The following is a 16324-nucleotide window of genomic DNA, read 5'->3' as shown; positions in this document are numbered from 1 at the left end:
CCTCTCTGCTAACGATGATCTGTATCTGCAGCCGCTCTCCAATGCTAGCATCACCCCTCAGCTCCACCTCAGATCATCAGGCATTAGATTCTCATAAGGAGTGGGCAACCTAGGTCCCTCGCCTGTGCAGTTCACAGCAGGGTTCGCGCTCCTATGAGAATCGAATGCTACCACTGATCTGACGGGAGGCGGAGCTCAGGTGGTCATGTGAGTGTTGGGGAGCCGGTGATGGGGAGAGGCTGTAAATATAGAGGAAGCTTCACTCGCAGGCCCGCCCTCACCTCCTGCTGTGTGGCCCCGTTCCTAACAGGCCAAGGACCGGTACCAGTCCATGGCCCCAGGATTGCGGACCCCTGCTGTAGATCACTTCCCGTTTTCTTCACTTTGATTTTAATCTATGAAATGAAGTAATTGTGGATCTATCCAGCTCTAACATTTTCTATTTGGAATTAAATGTCTCCATGATATTATCTGGAACATCAGAAAATATGTCTTATTAAATGCATTTACAGTAATGAATATGTCCACCATTTATCTAGGTGTGTTACCTTATTAGGATAATCGCCTCCTAATCTCAACACCATATTTCAATTACAAGATTGCCTCGATTTAAACTCAGCCCTGTCAACCACTCGCTGTGGAATCTTGGGCTGGTAACATAGCCTCACTACATAAACCTATTATTTTTCAGAAGATATTTGAGAGAAGAAACAAATGTGGCTTCTTAAAGGTGATAAAACAGGAAATAGTCACTAGGTTAAGCTTCAGTTCTTCTCAATTCTCTCTCTGCAACCTGCTTCTAGAGCTAGAATGACTTTGGTCTTCAGTTATGTTTCGGGAATAAGATACGAAGAATGTCTTTATTTTCCTAACACTAACACTGCCCCTGGAAACCTGGGATTGATTTAGTAGATACCCAAGACTCAGCAGACACTTTCCCTTCCCACCTCACTCCACCAAGTAGAGTCCTCCCACCAAGAACTCCAGAAACCTTGGAACTTTAACATACCATAACCTGAAAAAATGATCACTACTGATTTTACAGACATCATACTTACATTTTCAAATTTGATTCACTAAAACAACGTTCAGTCACCATAGATGGTTAAGCCCAATCTTCAACCTTTTTTTTAAACTCCAAATGAAGTTTGAACCGTAATAGCTTCTTCCTGAGCTGTCATACCACCTGAAAGTCCACTATAAACATACTCTTAATCAAGTCCTACTATAAATCTAAAACCTTAAATGTTTACCAGCTCATGCCAGACCACTTTCCAAATCAACAAGAATGACAGACAAAAGAATTAACCTTGGTCTGGATGGACAAGTACAGGAGAGAGAAATGATAAAAGATCATTCCTACTATGGTACAATTTGCACACGGGCTCAGACCAAGTTAAGAAGTGCAGAGCATTAGGGGTTCTGCTCTTCAGAACTTACAAAAAGGCAGAAAGACAATGCCAAATGACCTCGATAATTGATGTACAAGAGGGCCAAAGAAAAAGAATGTGGAATCAACTATGTGAATCAAAGTCCTTTTTTTGTTTGTTTGTTACCTTACAGTTTCCAAACAATTTCCATGGCAATAATGATAGCCAAAATATAGCATATATCACGTAGGGTATTAAAGACCTCTACAGGTATTAAACGTATGTACCAAATGCACTGAGATAGAGCAGCAAACAGAAGCTCTTCTTCATTGCCATGTCCAAACTTAAATTCAACAAACCACCAAAGAAAGATCCATTTCCTCTTTTAAAAAACCCCACTCAGGCTGTGGCAGTAACTCTGTGTGTTCTTGAAGCTAGAGAGGCACACAGCAATCTTCCAAAGCACAGGGAGAGTGAATTGGCTGGGAACAGTAGTCTGGCTGGGGTTTGTCATGGACAAAAAAAAGAAATGACGTTTATCTCCCAGTGTGGGGTAAATTCAAAATGAGATAGCTCTAAAGGGCCATCTCTCTTCAAAAAGCCCTAGCACATGCTTCCTACAAAAAGGAATGCTCTGCCTTCTTCCTTGAAGAATACTGGGTTTTATCTGAATGGTTTACTACTTTGGAGTTTAAGGGATGGGAAGGGTTTGAAAGAAGTAAGGCTGTGGTTTGTCAAGAACTGATTCTGCGAGTGGAGAATTTTAGCTCCATGCCTGTGGCTGCAACCTCAGGGGTCATTCGGCGAATGCTTTCTTCTGACTCAGACATTGCCTCAAACTTCACATCCTCCTCTCCAAGCTTAGTTCAGGGGTCATTTGGCGAATGCTTTCTTCTGACTCAGACATTGCCTCAAACTTCACATCCTCCTCTCCAAGCTTAGTTCCGTACAAAACTCAATAGCACATCCACTAGATGTTATGGCTGGAGAGGTTGATGAAAATGCTTGTTCCGATAGATATAAACAGGAACTTAGGAAAAATCATGTAGTCATTAAAAGCACCTGCTTCGGGATCACAGTTAGTAGCAAATGACAGCCAAACGACTTGACTTTTCAGAAATGTGTTTTCCTCATTTGTAGAATGGAAGTCACAAAATTAACCCTAAGGGGCAAAGGTAAGTCTTAAATACCATGATGCCTGGAAGACACTCAGCACGGTGCATGGCATGCCGTGTGATAAGCAATGAATGGAAGGCACTAATGTAAGTGAACAACGGGAAATAGAAATAGAAGAAAGTGGTATTCAGAAAATGGGAACAGCCCAAGCCCTGTGGGTCCTTGAGACTTGTCACAAGCCTGGAGCTGTGAACACGCCACCAAAGTGAAGGAGAATATGACGGTGGTTTTCTATTGGAACATCCATGAGCTTGATAACAAGGACCCCTACCTTCTTATCGCTGTACTATTAATGCCTAGTAGCATGGACCTTGGCACATGGAAGATGCTCAATGAATATCTGAATGAATAAATGAATGAATCAGTCCAAAATCAACAAAGTTAAAACCATCACAATAATAACATCAAACACTTCTATAGTATCTACTAAATGCCAGGTGCATGTGGGAGACACTTTAAATAGTTTAATTCATTCAGTCCTCATATCATCTCTACAAGGAATGTCCTACTATTATGCTCATCTTAAGAATGATGAGACTAAGACACAGAAGAGGGTACTAATTTTCCCAGTTGCACACAGATAATAAGCGGAGCTAGAATTTAAATCCAGGCAGACTGGTTTATGATTCTGTGCACTTAAATCTAAATGTATTACCTACCTCAAAAGAGAAATTTGCTAATTTAAAAAAACCAGTTTATATTCATTTGGGGGAAATTGGAATGTACAGAATGTTAATCTTTTGGTTTACTTCCTTCTAGGCTTTTTTCTATCCTTATTAAACAGATTATAACCACAGCTTACATACAAATTTAAAGCCTGCTTTTAAAGGAACTCAATACATAATTAACTTTGCTACAAATATCTTTGAAAAGAATTTTTGCAAAGTGAAAATAATAAGCATATTTATTACTTGCAAGTAATGGTACCCAACCCCAAAGTTGGAGTCTTTCTCAACCCTTCTCGAACTTAGGGACTCTGACAGAGATTTCCTCCCAGAATATGAATATAGAATGTGGAAGCTGATGGTGCCTGACTGGTGCCTTGACTTTACATGCTCCAGAACATTCCATCACTTTCCATCTAGCATTACTGTTCCCTCCACAATCTACTCAATACCTTCCTCCCTGTGCTCCCCTCCACATCTCCCAGCTGGGGGTCTATTCAGACAACCGCTATTGAACATAGCAGGGGACAATAAGTACTTGTTTTTTCCTTTAAGTTCTTGTTAGTTTATCCTCTGGGGCCTGTGAGTTATGATCTACAGGAGGTAGAGTCTGTGCTTTTCAAAAGCAGTTAATAAAGTGTTAACAGCTGAACCTTTACATCCTTTGTCCATTGCTGCTATCCAAACACAGGGTTTATTAAACCTTCCTACATGTTGAAATTGCACACCAGGTGCAAGATTTGGAAGCCTTTATTTTCCCCTGATATTGACCTGAAATATCTAAGTAAATTCCCTTATTTCTCAACATTACTTCACCTAGGAATATATAAACCAGGGTAAGGATTCTAAATTTGGCTGATTAGTAGTATCTCCTGCATAATTTGGTTTAAATACAAATTCCTAAACTTTCCCTATCCCTCCTAGATTGGAATTTCCAAGGTTAGGACCCAAGATGTTCTGTTTTTAAAAGACCTCCCAAAATATATCTGATGGCCAGTCATGTTGGGAACCACAAAACTATATCAAGGTATTCTTAAAGATACTGGGTAATTAAATTTCAACTGAAATGTTAGCCTTTCACATGGAAAACATTAATCACATGGAAAACATTAATCAAGATATAACTCAATAATAAAAAGACCACCCAATTGAAAGTGAGCAAAGGATCTGAATAGACATTTCTCCAGAGAAGAAATACAAATGGACACAATAAACACATGGAAAGATAACACCATTAGCAATCAGGGAATAGCTGATTAAAACCATGATAAGATATCACTTCATACCCATTAGGACAGCTATAATCAAGAACATAGAAAATAACAAGTGTTGATGAGGATGTGGAGAAATTTGAGTCCCTCATACACTGCTGGTGGGAAAGAAAAGCAGGGCAGCCACTGTGGAAAACAGTCTAGCAGTTCTTCAAAAGACTAAACATAGAGTTAAAATATGACCCAACAAATCCACTCCTAGTTACATACACAGTGAAAGCATATGTCCATACAGAAACTTGCATGCAAATGGTCACAGCAGTGCTAATTATAAGAGCCAAAAAGTAGAAACAATACAAATATCCATCAAATGATGAATGGACAGATATAATAAAATGTTGTATATCCATATAATGAAATGGTATTTGGTAATAAAAAGAAATGAAGTGCTGACAGATGCTATAGCATGGATGAACCTTGACAACATTATGCTAAGTGACAAGTCACAAAAGATCACATATTGTATGATTCCATTTATACGATATTTCCATAACAGTCAAATCTATACAGATAGAAGTAGATTAGTGGTTGCCTAGGGATGCCGGGAGGGAGTTCCGGGAAGTTGGGAATGATTGCTAGTAGGTACAGGGTTTCTTTGCAGGGCTATAAAAATATTCTAAAATTGATTTGGTGATGATTATACAATTCTGAACACACTAGAAAAAAACATTAAATTATACACTTTAAATAGATGAACTGTATGGTATATAAATTACTTCTCAATAAAGCCATTTTTAAAAAAAAATCAATCAAGACAACCAATTAGCTGAGTCAGACAATTGTCATTGCATCATTAAGATAGTTAGACACACCAATCAGACATCTTCGACTCAGTCCTTTCCTTCGTCTGGATATGCTAACCATCCCAAAATAGAGTATCTTACAATGGCAATCATTTATTTAGCTCATAAATCTGTGGGTCCCATGGGTGGTGCTGCTGGGCTGATCTTTCTGGGCTAGTTCATATGTCTGTAGTCAGCTAGTCAGTCGTCTGGGGACCGGCTAGTAAGAGTGGTCTCCACTGCAGTGATTCACATCTGCCTCACGTGATCTCTCCATCTGCAGCGGGCTAGCCCAGCTTTGTTCACGTGGAGATAGTGGAGTTCTAAGAGGTGAAGTAGAAATCCGCCAGACCTCTTGAGCCCTACCCTGAAATTGGAAATTGGAACACAGTCACTGCCACCACATTCAGTTGGATAAAGAAGGTCATAAAGCCAGTCAAGATTCAAGGCGGTGGAGGTATGTCCCTGAAAAACCACATTGCAAAGGGCAAGGTTGCAGGAAGCATTAAATAATTGAGGCAGCTTCTGTGATCAATCTACCCCATAGTCTTTGGGGCCATACATCTAGCTTTTAACTTAATATTAACCACTCATCTTACAGGTAGCGTTGGTCACGTTTATTGCTTCTTCTTGCAAAAGAGATCAGGCATACTTGACCTTCCGTTAGATTTCTTAGTTGAAATTAGATTTAAAACTTCTCTAGACTACGTATTTCAAAAAAAAAAAAATGTTAAGGTTAAATACAGAGAGTATTCCATACTTATTTGCAGTAGAAGTCTTATGATCCATGGATATAAATAAGGCAGAGTTCAAGCTACCACATACTAGAGAGATCAGAGATTTCTCAGAATTAAAAAGCTATTTAGGGGGACTTCCCTGGTGGCACAGTGGTTAAGAATCCACCTGCCAATGCAGGGAACACGGGTTCAAGCCCTGGTCAGGGAAGATCCCACATGCCGTGGAGTAACTAAGCCCGTGTGCCGCAACTACTGAGCCTGCACTCTAGAGCCCGCGAGCCACAACTACGGAAGCCCGCGTACCACAGCTACTGAAGCCCACAGGCCTAGAGCCCGTGCTCCGCAACAAGAGAAGCCACCGCAATGAGAAGCCCACGCACCACAACGAAGAGCAGCCCCCGCTCACCGCAACTAGAGAAAGCCCACACGTGGCAACGAAGACCCAACGCAGCCAAAAATAAATAAGTAAATAAATTTATTTTTTTTTTTAAAAACCTACTTAGGTAATACCTTCCTTGGAATGAAAGCAGAGTACAGAAAATTCTTACATATCCAGTGTAATGCATCCACTCCAATCCAGTCAATTTATTGTGACCCCCGTGTAAGACACTGGAGATACAAGAAAGAACAATACCTTATCCTTTCCTTCTAGGAGCAAGTTGAGGTGAGAAGAGGAAAACAGAAGTTGCATTCTAGAATCCAGAGTGTGAGAGAATTTCAGGAAGGATGGCCAGTGAGTTGCAGCAAGGCATCTGAGAAGACTGCTAGAGCGGCAGTGAAAAGGGTCCATTGGATTGGACTGAGCTCATTCACACCATAAATGTTAGTCGATTGCTTCTCAGCCTTTTGGCTAAGACCAAGTGTAGTATCTGCTCTTATCAGTTTAATATAAATGTTAGTTGAGAAGTTGCAATGTGCTAGGCCCTGTGTTGAATGCTAGAACACAGAATTAGTAAGTCTCCTGGATCTCAAAGAACAGGCCAGTGGGAGAAAATAGACATCGAAATATAGCAATACAGTGTGAAAAAGTGTTTTGATGGAGGTTATTGGTTTCCTTACAAAGTGTGCTTTCAATGGAAAGAGAGCCAGAGCAAGAACAAGATTGCTGCAGGATGGATAATGAGGGAAAGATAAAGATAATAATAGTAATTGAGGAGGAGAAGAAATCAGGGAGCAGCTTGAGGAGAAGGTTGATTTCTGGGAAATTTTCGGCTTGTTCTGTCTTTGCTTTTATTGTGGTATGTATTTTGTCCAGATTTCACAGTATGTTTGAAGGTTACCGGAAGAAACCAGTAAAAAAGAAGAGCTTGAAAGTAGAGGGGGGAAGAAACAATAGCATTGCCTCCTAGAAGGGAACTGGATCCAGGACACATGAGGAGGATTTACTTGGAAAGGAGTGGGGACCACTTATTCCTCTGAGCAGAAAGGAAAGGAATAAACTGGGGCAAGTGCTCATATGTTTTAACCAGATATCTGAACACAGAGCAATTTGTGTCACTTGGGGTCAAATCGAGGCACTCTAGAGAGATTTATTTCAGATTCAAAAATATTACCATTTCCAGTTATTTCTAAAGTTTACTGGAAGAACAAAACAGAATTATTGAAATGGAGAGCTTCCAGGAAAGTGCTGACAGGTGTTTGCTTATATATTCTGTTTCAGAGATGGATGTGAGGGAAGTTGAGAGAAATCGTGGCAGCATGTCTCCATTTTCTTGGTGGGCTTAGAATAAGGTCATCTGTTGAGAGTAGCAGGGTGCAGTGAAGCAGGTAACTTTCAGGAGAAAGGCAATGAGTCAGATCAACTGACACCAAGGTGGGAAAGGGTGCCAACCAGGGGTCATCTCCCCAGTTATTGGGAACATCTGAAGAGGGATTTATATATTCTGGGGTAGAGGCTAAAGAGGTCATGCTGGTTTATGGCAAGCCTAATTAGGAAAATTAATCAGATGCAAAATTATCCCAATGAATTCATGCGTTCCAAAGGTCAAAAGCTATGATTTGAGGGTTGCCTGCTCTTTTGGACCCTGTATGCTGTCAACTCTCCTCTGTGACTGCAGATAGCTGTGTTAGTGCCATAGAGTGTCTCTATGTACAAATGTGCAGGGCATGTCTCACTTTTCCTGAGTGCCACTTTTCTCTAGCCTAGCTTGTTGTCTTGAAAACGGTAGTACTTGTGTTTGTGCCTGGAGGAACCGCAGAGCCGGACAAGAAGGTTACCAAACCCTTGACGGTGTGTGAGTGATATGTGTACCGTCCTCACTCCTAAAAATACATACTCTCCATCTCCAAAATGTCAGCTCCAGTACCTCTTATTAAAATATGCTTTCTGATTTGCTAGGAGCAAATAGTTGAGGGAGACAGCTGACATTTTTCTATTTTTCCTTTCTTCCCAGTGAAGTTTAAAATGACTGTACTAAAAAAGACTCGCTGGCTACTTTATTCATAATCTTGATGTAGTTAAAAAAAAAAAAATCCCAGTACAGGTTTCGGAGTCAGACAGTTCTAGACTAGAAAGTCAGCTCTGTTATCTGGGGTCTGTTAAGTTTGCTGAGCCTCTGTTTTGTTCTCTGTATTATTGGGCTAACTATACATACACAAATATGTGCACAGAGTGTGTCGACAGACACTAGAAAGATAGATGGCTGACAGAGAAAGGCAGACAAATAATAGAGATGATGATGTTGATGCAGATAGATACTATGATAGATAGATAATAGACAGTGAAGGAGAGAGAGAAGAAGAAAAATGCACATGTTATTCAAAGTACGCTAGTTAAGAGCACAGGCTCTAGACTTAAACTGCCTAAATTAAATCCAAGATGTTTCCATTACTAGCTATGGGAACTCGGGAAAGTTCTGCCTCATAGGATGGTTATGGGAATTAAACTCAATAAACCTTTAAAATCCCTCGCCCAGGGCTTCCCTGGTGGCGCAGTGGTTGAGAGTCCGCCTGCCGATGCAGGGGATATGGGTTCGTGCCCCGGTCCGGGAGGATCCCACATGCCGCAGAGCGGATGGGTCCGTGAGCCACGGCCGCTGAGCCTGCGCGTCTGGAGCCTGCGCTCCGCAACGGGAGAGGCCACAACGGTGAGAGGCCCGCGTACCGCAAAAAAAAAAATCCCTCACCCATAGCCATATTAATAACCAATAGCTATTGCATGCCTATTTTGTGTCAGCGTCCAAGCTAAGCAATCTATGCCCAGTAACCTGCTTAACTCTCCCAAGATCCCCACGAGGAAAAAATTGTCCCCATTTTCAGACGAGAGAATGAGAGTCCAGGCAGCATGGATAGCCAGGAGGTCTATGCGTTGCCCAACTCTATGGCCGCCATCCGCAAGTGGAGATTAAGTAACTTGCCCAAGGTTACATGGGAAGCAAATAGTGGATCAATTACTTAAATCCAGGTACACCTAATATCTAAATAAATTTGTGTTTTTAACCCCTAAACACCTTCTACCATAAGCACTATTTATTACGTTACCCAAATTAAGCTGGTTGAAAAATCAGTTTATTGTTCAGAAAGGTAAAGAAGAAGGGGGGAAAAAACTGTTGAAAAGATTATCTTGACACGTCTCCCTTTCTTCTCTGACCCTCCGGGGCACTGCACAAATTCCATTAGCAAGCCTACAAAGCCAGCTTACACAGGATTTAAAGTGTGTGTGTGTGTGTGTGTGTGTGTGTGTGTGTGTGTGTGTGTGCGCTTAAGCTCCGGTTGTTCCCTACTCTCGATGAACTGAGTGTGGCTTGTCCTTTGCAAATCCATCTGCCAATGTCCCTTATTTCCCAACCAGTAGCTACTGGCCACTCTTGCCTCTCTGTCCTTTAGCGTTTGCCAGGGAACGAAAGCCAAGTTAAATCGTGGCCCTAGGAGATCTTAATTAGGAAGTCCGTGAGCTGTTCTCTCGCTCCTTGCTCTGACAGATTCCGTGGCTGAAGGCCCAGACCTCAGCACAATCAGAAGAGAGAAGACACTCACCAGCATTTAGACAATCCGACCGGGAATAGACACCAAAGGTAGCAGCATGCGGGCTCCTGCTCACTCAGGGGTTGTCAGCGTCTCACCCTAGCCTGCTCTTCCACCTGTGACTTCAGCCCACTGTTTTCCTCCTCCCTAGAATCATCTCCAGATGACATACGTATGTGCACCAAAGGATTTAAAGTAGGGGAGTAACGTAGCCAGATTTGCATTTCAGAGAAAAATCATCTGACAGAAGAATGGGTCGGAGTGGGGGCAAAACTAGAAACGGGAACTGGGAAAAGCTATTGCAACCTGGCCGGAAGTCAGATTGAAAAGTAAAAATGGAAGGATAGGTATGACTCTAGACACACCGGAGGAATTTCCTTATGTGACTTCCCCCAATTCTCCCATTTTGCCCCAACCCCAGGCTAGAAATAGCCTCTTGCTTCTCAGAATGCCTTTCTTTTAATTGATAATTCTCTTATGGTCTTTACCATTTTCACCATCCATTATAGCTTTACCTACCCAACTGGATTGATGCTTTTGATGACTGGGACTTCGACTGATTCATTTCCCCTCATTGACCCAGGTCAGAGTTAGCCATAAATAAATAAATTCATAGAATGAATTAATCTTTACAAGTTAGGAAAGAAAGATTTTGGCAAAGCCCGTGAAGGGTAAACCTGAAAAGAGAGCTGTAGCAGTTACTCATTGCTACCTAACAAACCGTTCCCAAAACATACTAACTTAAAACAGCAACCATGTTTCAGTGCTTACAAATTTACAGGTGAGATGAGTGGTTCTGCTGATCTGGGCCGGGCATAGCCTGTATCAGCTGACCTCACTCTTGTGTCTGTGGTCATCTGGCAGTCAGCTGAGGACTGACCAAGTGAGACAATAGTCAGCTGGGCAATGAGGACTCCTGGACCACGTGTCTCTCATCATCCAGCATGCTAGCCTGGCTTGGTTCTCATGGCAGCAAGGCAAGATTCCAAGAAGTGTGGGAGGCCACTTGAGGTCTGAGCACAAAGCTGGAACAATATCATTTCTTCTGTATCCAATTAGCCAAAGCAAGTTGCACAACCAGCCCAAATTCAAGAGGTAAGGAAATAGAGATGGGGGACACCCGACAAGTCACTGTTAGGGACATAGAAATAGGGAGCGGTAGATAACTGGGGGCATTTCTGCAGTGAATCTACCATGGGGAATTTCCAGACACAGTTTTGGGTGAGGCAAAATAATCCCTTATCAGCAGTGACCAAGAGAGAGATTTGCTTAACGATTACAGATGATGATAATGAAGATGATGGTGGTGCCGATGAAGATTATAAAGATAGCACATCACAAGATCTCTTCTCCATAAATCTCCTAGGTAAATACTGCTGTGATTCCCCATTTTACAGATATGGAAATACAGTTTTCAAGCAGGGAAGTGCCTTACTCAAGGTTACCTATCTACTAAGATAATAAATAACAAAACTGGCAACAAACCTACAGAATCACCTTATGGAATGCGGGACAGCTGGCTCGGGACCCGGCTACGGGGAAAATTTGACAGAGGTTTCCCTACTTGGCTGGGAACTGCAGACGACTTCTCATTGAGGTTTCTTCTTCCTATGGCATCTTCTGTCTCTTCTCATCCCTCTTTCCTATTCCTATTCCTGTTAAGTCTGTTTTTCAGATTTAGTTCATAATGTTTTATAATAAGACTTTGTCACTGCTTTACAGAGATATGGAGAGGATTAACACATCATTTAATGTTTTCAAAATGCCTTCAGCACCTTGGAATTAAACATGTCACGTGCAAATAAATAAATAAAGGCTTTAGAGTAGAGACACTGGTCTTCTCTGAATTATATGCTCAGAGCGTCTAGATGCAGGCATATGCACACAGACAGCTGAGAATCTGCTGATTCCACTAGACAGGGACCAGGCGACCCTAAAATTGGCTCTTTCACATGTGATATTAGAAGGAAGAGGTGCAAAACAAAATTCCATCACCCACCACATTTTCTCCCTATATATGGAAGAGATGGAAATAAAGAAAAAATGCTTGCCTTAATGTTTGATAATGCAAGCACACACACACAGACACACACATTTCTTTTTTTCTTTTTAACATCTTTATTGGAGTATAATTGCCTTCCAATGTTGTGTTAGTTTCTGCTGTATAACAAAGTGAATCAGCTATATGTATACCTATATCCCCATATCCCCTCACTCTTGCATCTCCCTCCCACCCTCCCTATTCCACCCCTCTAGGTGGTCACAAAGCACCCAGCTGATCTCCCTGTGCTATGCGGCTGCTTCCCACTAGCTATCTATTTTACATTTGGTAGTGTATATATGTCCAAGTCACTCTCTCACTTCGTCCCGGCTTACCCTTCCCCCTCCCCATGTCCTCAAGCCCATTCTCTATGTCTGCGTCTTTATTCCTGTCCTGCCCCTAGGTTCATCAGAACCTTTTTTTTTTTTTAGATTCCATATATATGTGTTAGCATACGGTATTTGTTTTTCTCTTTCTGACTTAACTTCACTCTGTATGACAGACTCTAGGTCCATCCACCTCACTACAAATAACTCAGTTTCATAATGTGGCACCAGTTTCCCACCCCTGTCTTCCTTACTCACTGAGCTTCCACCACAGTGGCCCCCTTGCTTTCGACAAACCCACACTGCTTTTACCACAGGGCCTTTGCACTTGCTGTTTCCTCTGCCTGGGTCTCTCTTCCTGCAGAAACTACGTTTCTCACCTGCTTACTTCCTTCTGGTCACTGCTTAAATGTCACCTTCTCAAGATGCTGTTCCTGACCACATGATCACAAATACCCTCCTCTACCATCTTCATTCTCTGTGCCCTTAACCTATTTGCTTCCTTCCCAGTACACTACTGTGTACTGTGATATGACAGGTGGATTTGTTTATTATCTTTTCCTCTTTCTCCCACTAGGATGTAAGTTGTTCTTTATTTTCTCACAGCCTAGAACAGTGCCTGGAACTTAATAGGGACTCAGTATTTTTTGAACGAATGAGTAAATGAACAAATGGAATCCTAATGTCATGGATGGCAAACACGTGTGACTCCACTCCCTTCTTCTGTGTTCATTTCAGACGTCACTAACTTGTCATAGTAATCATTCCTGCTTAACCAAGATAGAGCCTCAGAATCCTTTCCACACAGCACTCCAGCCAGCAGCTACCACCTCACTGAAGTCGGCACTTGCAAAGAAACATATTAGCCCTTCTGAGGCCCGTGTGATCTTCTACCCTGGGGAACAAAGCTGGGCCACAGATCAGGCAGTTGGACCCTCATTTGTCCCTCTGGCTTAAGGCCAAGACTATACCCAGCCAAGTGGCTTATTCCTTTGTGTCGTAATCTCCACTAAGTCCACAACCTGGACCTCTGTCTTGCCCCTGAAGCATACTGGAGCTGCCCTGGATGGCTCACAGTAGCAAATTGTGCATTGTCTCTTCCCAAATCTGCATTTTGTGACCTCATTTGGTAGCTTAAAAATAGCCATGGTGGAAATATTTACACTACAGAAATTAACAAGTGCTACAAATCGGGGCTTTTTTGGGGGGTGTGGGCCGTTGTTAGACCATCACATCGCTTCCCAACTTCCTAGACCTTCTAAGTTCCAGGAACTAGGGGAAATGTGGAAAACAAATACAAAGGGAATGTTTCTTTCCTTATCTAGAGCAGAAGGGGCCTAAGACATGCGTGAGAGTCTTCCAGCCCAGGGACCCAGTCTGGTTTCTGAGGGAGCTAGAGGTAAGGGAAGTAGAGCCCCCCAAAAGGAAGCAGTTTGGGTTACAGGACGGACAAAGAAGACAGCAGCTTTCCACAAGAAGGAGGCCATTCACCTCTTTGTTTCTTCCAAGGAAACTCCACTCTCCATCCTCATAAGCAGCTGGTAACTTTATGAGAGCCCCTCCTTTCAAGCGGGGAGGTGAGGTGTGAGTGGGGGAAGGGATCTGGAGGGGCTCTGAAGGGCAGCATTTGTCCAAGTTCAGTTTTTCTACGACTTGCATTAGCGTCCCCTAGATGCTTGCTAACATTTTCATCACCATGGCACCACCCCACACACGTGTGCTGATCAAACTCAGAAAACGGTATTTAGAAAAATGCATTCCAATGAGCACAACAAGTGATTCTTAATCTTGATAAAATGAAACAGACTCACTTAGGAAAGTCATTTAAAATGTACATGTCTGGGCCTCATAACAGGATATACTGACTCAGCAGGTCTAGGACAGGGCCCTAAAATCTACAGTTTGATGAAACTTTACAGGTGATTTTGGTGCTAGTTCAAGTTAGACTTTGCAATAAACACAGATTTTCTTTTCTTTTTATTTTCCCCTCACAGGATGAGCTTTTTTGAATTTCTAACTTCTTTGCCAGAAAATCTGGGAATTTGCATCAGACTAACACTGCTAAACATATATTGGACACTTAATGTGAGCAGGCTTTGTTCTGAGCCTTTTTGCACAGATTACTTCATTTAATTCTCAAAGCAAGCCCACGAGGTGGAAATTTTTATTGCAGAGCCCGAAGCTATTATTTTTCCCATTTTACAGATGAAGAAACTGAGGCTTGGAGAAGTGAAGCCATTTCTATGAGGCCAAAAAGCTAATGAGGCAAAGCCGAAATTTACACCCAAGCAGTTTGATGCTAGGGCCTATACCCTTAATCATTAGGCATATTTCCTCCCAAAGACTTTCACAATAAAAAGATTTAAAAATTAATTTAAAAACCTCACCAACTGAGCAAAAGAATTTTTTTTAATCGTAAACATTTCTCCAAGATGTCAAATTCTATTTTTCTGGATTTTCCTCATATAGAAGTCTGAACTAGTTAAAATAGATTTATATGGGTGGAAAGCAATCAGAATAATTGGTTTGAGTAGCACAAAGTAACCAATAAATTAGCTTGAACATGACCTTTCTGAGGTGGCCTTCTATTCTGTTCCTATTCTCTGGCCCTGAATTGTCGCTCACTAATTGGTAGTTTGTTCTCAGTTGGGCTGCTGTTTCTGACACTGGGTAATGCATTATGAGATAATCTACTTTCTGTGACTTCACACAGTTCCCATGGCAACTGTCAATGCCATTTCCCTGCAGAACGGCTGCTTCATTTGTTCCAAATGTGTTGCAGGAATGTAAACATCTTCTATAAAAATGTCCACTAAAATGACAGTCCAAGCAAAGGATGACATTTATATAATTACAAAAGGGAAACTATCTATAATTATACCAACTTCTTTCCCCAGATTAAAAAAAGGAGGGGTAGGATTTTTTTGGTTGTATTTTATTTTAACTTTTTTGTTTGGGGAAAAAAATAAGGAAAAGCTTTACTTAACAAGACTAAATTGAAGAGACATAACACTTCTGTGAAAAGACCTTGTTCGTTAAAGCTTTAGTTCATTAAAGTCGAGGTGGCAACATTTCTAGAAGGAAGATATCCATCAACCCAACCACCCCACATGCAAGGCTAGTGCTCACTGGGAGCATTGCCTCAGATGACCTTGACATTCAAGATTTTCTTGGTCGATAGAGAGAGTTCTTTATTTTTAATCCTTTCTAGCTAGCTATCTGTGTCCTCAAAGTGAGCTCCTGAGGAAATTTCTCCAATCAAAACTTCAAGATGAAATCCCAAAGTGAAGAAAATCAGCATCTGGATTTTTTTTAAAGCTTTACTGAGGTAGAATTGATATACAAAAATCTGCACATATTTAATGCATACAACTTGTTGAGTTTGGACATAGCATCTGGATCTTGATAGCATCCATTCAATGCTCTCTCTTCCTTGCACATGCTGTTCCGTTTGCCTTGCCTGCTCTTCCCACCTTCTAGGTCAATTCATTACATTTGCTTTTTGGAACTAAGTTCAGGTACCACCTACTCTAGCAAACTGTAATCGGCAGAATTCTAGGACTCCCACCCTCGGTATACACATCTTGTATAACCTCCTCCCCTTGAATGTGGGTAGTATGTATGAATATGATGGAATTTATCTCCTGGCATTACATTAATCAAAAGGAAATTTATCCTGATGGGGCCTGACCTAATCAGGTAAGTAAGCTCTCAAAAGAAGTTAATACAGGGCTATCAGTTTCAGCTTGGACATATAAAGAGCTTGAAAATTATCACTCCCATCCTCACACCAAGAAAGAAACTGGACAATCTGAAAAATCAATAAATTTGGGGGGCCCATGAGAGAACTGAAGATGAAGGAGAAACTGCCACCCTAAAATCTGGAGAGACAGGTCTGTCCAGAGAGATACAGCTGAGATCTTCTCATCTGGAGCAGAAACATCTGGGGTCATAAACTGGTAGGAAGAATCAAATGGTAATTTTGATAAATTG

General features: G+C 41.6%; 1 pseudogene; it reads left to right on the top strand.

Moving 5' to 3' along the window:
* Positions 1-6831: 6831 nt before the first annotated feature.
* On the top strand, positions 6832-6940 carry LOC131767582 (U2 spliceosomal RNA; annotated as a pseudogene).
* Positions 6941-16324: the final 9384 nt, after the last annotated feature.

The sequence above is a fragment of the Kogia breviceps genome, chromosome 12 (genome assembly GCF_026419965.1).
Source record: "Kogia breviceps isolate mKogBre1 chromosome 12, mKogBre1 haplotype 1, whole genome shotgun sequence".
NCBI classification, from domain to species: Eukaryota; Metazoa; Chordata; class Mammalia; order Artiodactyla; family Physeteridae; genus Kogia; species Kogia breviceps.
The sequence above is the reverse complement of the archived record's forward strand: the minus strand, read 5'-3'. Positions and strand labels throughout refer to the sequence as shown.